The 3,794-nt window shown below is 36.3% G+C and overlaps 1 long non-coding RNA gene across 1 annotated transcript; it reads right to left on the reverse strand.

The window, feature by feature from the left end:
• Window positions 1-508: 508 nt before the first annotated feature.
• LOC110930277 lies at window positions 509-3,373 on the reverse strand. Its single transcript, XR_004888694.1, has 5 exons — window positions 3,215-3,373; window positions 2,424-2,839; window positions 2,050-2,178; window positions 1,554-1,614; window positions 509-1,410 (listed from the first exon to the last, which is right to left on the reverse strand). It is a non-coding gene; the product is annotated as an uncharacterized LOC110930277 (long non-coding RNA).
• Between the last annotated feature and the right edge of the window lie 421 nt (window positions 3,374-3,794).

Genomic DNA, 3,794 nt, shown 5'->3' on the forward strand with positions numbered 1-3,794 from the left:
AAAAGTAGCCGCCGCGTTGCGGCAGTGTACACTGTAATTTTACATAAGGGTTTTTTTTTTTCCTACAGTCACATCTACAAATGACATTACAAAATGGTGACCCTAAAATTGACATACGACCAGTTTAATCGTGAAGGCACACTTATGTTTACACTTTTATAAATGGATTACAAAATACGTTTTATCATGCGACTTTTTATAATAGATGGTAAAAATATAACATTAAAATAAACTATAAGCATTTGACCGAGCACCTTATAAGCATGCCTACAACAGATCAAAACACATGAAGGATTTAAATCACAAAGAACACAAAGAGATTCAATTCAAGAAAAACAACGTAGAATCAGAAAACCAAGCGTAAAGACATCAAAACTGTTATTAATTTTATTCTTAAATATTTGAAACGTTTAGCCATTGTCTATAAGAAATAACAAAATGTAACATAAGATTAAATGATTTTTCAAAGTATAATAAAAGAAAATGTCTTAATAAAAACTTTTAACAATAACTTTAACACACCTTCAAACAAGAATTTTAACCTACATTATTCAAAATGTTTGTCTCTTAAAAGATGAGACGTGTATGCTAGCTCATTTGTCAACTAAAGAAGGTTAACATTAACACTTCAAATCAAAATCATGGAAACAAATGAAACATACAGAAATAATTGAATACTATAACATCTTACCAGTAATCTCCACATCAACATCACGAACAATAATATCCCGCTTTTTTATCGCGGAAATATACTTAATCGCGACATAACAATCGTTACACACCCGTAAATTCTTCATAATCCTAATCGGAACACAATCCGCAGTGTTCATCAACGCAAAAGCAATCACCAACTTCTCACTATGTTGACCCAAATCATCTTCCTTCTCAAGATCCATATCATGCAAAATGGATCCATAATCCGGCTTATAACCCAACAACTTCATGTCATATCTTTTAAATAAAGTTTAATCTTTACCGAATCCGGATGCAATTTATCGCTCATACAAAACTGGTGAACTTCGTTCTTCATCTCGAACCAGCATACACCCGATTCCTTTTTCACTCTCAATTCTCTCATTGCCTTTCGGAAATCCATCGTGCCATTTTTCAGCGGACGCTTGTATGTTCGATACTAAAACTTATGACGCCGAGTCATGCGGGTCCACCCGTATGACTTCTTCCGCGATTCTTTTCGCCATGTCAGCGTTTTTGTATATTCTACAAGCGGATAATAACGTTTTCCATATAATAGAATCAGCCTTCACGTTAACAGGCATGGTTCTAATTACATTTTCTGCTTCCTGTAAATGACTTGAACGCGCAAGTGTACTATCAGCTGCATTAGTTGTCCGCACTACGCAACAGGAACTTGGTCGGCATCGGGTCGGTTCGTTATAATATCGACACTCGCTATGGCAACAGTAAGAGAAAACGTAAAAAATAAAATCGTGTTATGCTTGTCTGTAATATAAAACCATAATTTGTTAAACAATGAAAAAAACTCAATTTAAAACCTAGACTATTTTCAAAAACGGGTCAACGAATAGTCTTACCGCAAAGAGCGTAAGAATGTAGGCACCCGCCATTGCCTCCATGCACATCACTGCACCAAGCCTAAATTAAACGAAATAAGATTAATACAATTTCATTAATTTTAAGATAATTAAAGGAGCGAAATGCCATTTTTGTCCCTGAGGTTTGGCCAGTCTTGCGACTTTCGTTCAAAGATTTGTATTTGCGCATCTGGGTCCAAAAAGGGTTGAAATCTTGCCATTTTCATCCGGCTTGTTAACTCTATCCATTTTTCTCCGTTAAGCCAAGGGTATTTCCGTCTTTTTTACTAACTTAAAGGGCAATTCGGGCTTTTTTACTTTATGTAAATAGACCGAATACCCCTGAAAAAGACCGAATTGCCCTTTCGATCGAGATGCGGAAATACAAACCTTTGGACAAAAGTCGCAAAACTGGCCAAACCTCATGGACGAAAATGGCATTTTAGTCTAAATTAAAAAAGAACATTAATACCAGAATCAACTGTAAACGTCTTACCTAACATAGTTAAGGACCTTGAGAATCTGATCACAAAGATCCTCCACAAACAGAACTGGCTCATCGGGATATATGGCTGATGCACCTAACTGCAACGACTCTTGTACAAATCCCAGAAGAGAAACGACTCTTGTACAAATCCCAGAAGAGAATTTTTACGTTAATAATATAATTTTTAAAATTTTAATTTGTCAAACACTCAAAACATTCTATCTGATTATTAATTTTACAGGGGCACATAAAATTAATATCCTCCATAATAAACATGATCTCTCAAACATTCAAAACATGTGATATGTGAATATCAGAACTTGATTATTGAATATTATGTGGTCATAATTAAACCGTAAATACAAAATAGCACGTTCACATACCTCGTGTCCAGGTGGACTGATGTGATAAATGCAGAAATTATGAAAGAGCAATGAAGCTGCTTCGGGACAGAAGAATAGTCCTTGAAAACACAGCATATCTGTTCACAAAATTAAACGTTTATTAGACCCGAAAACCATAGAATAACATGAAGGGAATGAAAAAGTTTGAGTTGCATTTAGGGCCAATAATACTTCAATTGAAGATTTGATTCTTGAGCGACTTTGGCAACGACGAAATGAGTCATGAACTGTTAATTCCGGCTGCGTGTTTCAAAACCCCCCAAACTGGACAACCAGATTGCAGATGTCCTCAACACCTTGACGATGCGTAGGATAAAATAAAATCTTCACGATCTTGTCATTCGTCGGCCGAATTGCTTTCAACCGCAACATTTTAACCCTAATTTGCATGTGATCTAGAATTGCAGGCTACTTGTTAGTGTTTTGAGTATATAGATCTAGAAAATTAGGCATCATTTCTAAAATTCAAATCTAAATTAGCAATCTGAAGAAGCTCAATACAAAGTAACAAAAGTAATAGACTAATATGTCAATTCGAATAATTTCAAATCTTCAATACATGAAATAATCGAATATAATTCCTGTCAATAGTTGTAAGTTGTATTGCTGTAATATTGTAACTCTATACAAGTAATTCGTAACAAAAAAAACCTAAGAGGTTGAAGAAAGGGGATCGCAGGCTTGAACGAAAGAAAAAGATGGAGCAGGTTAGAGCTCCGGTCCTGGCGATACTGAAACTGGTAAAATTGTGAAAAAGGAAGGAAACTTACCCAAATTTCCTATTTGTGACGTGCCGGCTGACAAGATGACGTCGCCGAAGAAGTCCGGACGTTGGTCGCCGACCCTTCGACTCGGGTGATATTCCATCCTATCAACCACGCCTAGCCATAGCAAGCACACCACCACAACAGCCAATGTTACAACTCCTCCAGCTGCTCACAAAAGTCCCTATATTTTAGATATTATAACCAATTAAAGTAAAGAGTAAACTGCCATTTTGGTCCCTGTGGTTTGGCCAGTTTTGCCACTTTAGTCCAAATCTCAAACTTATTACATCTGGGTCCCTGTGGTTTGGTTTTTGTTGCCATTTTAGTCCAAAATCCAAAAATCCCCCTTTTTGACTGTTAAAAACTGTCTATTTTGTCCTTTAGTGCAGGGGCATTTTTGTCATTTTTTAAATTTCATTTTTTTTCAATAAAACCCAAATCAAAATAATCATCTTTCTCTTCTCTCTCTCTCTCTCTATAGCAGCAGCACCACCACCACCGCCACCTCCTCCATCTCTCTCTCTTCTCTCTCTTTATAGCACAACCACCACCGCCACTCCAAACATCATCATCAAAAGTCAAA

This window comes from Helianthus annuus, chromosome 3 (genome assembly GCF_002127325.2).
Source record: "Helianthus annuus cultivar XRQ/B chromosome 3, HanXRQr2.0-SUNRISE, whole genome shotgun sequence".
Taxonomy (NCBI): domain Eukaryota; kingdom Viridiplantae; phylum Streptophyta; class Magnoliopsida; order Asterales; family Asteraceae; genus Helianthus; species Helianthus annuus.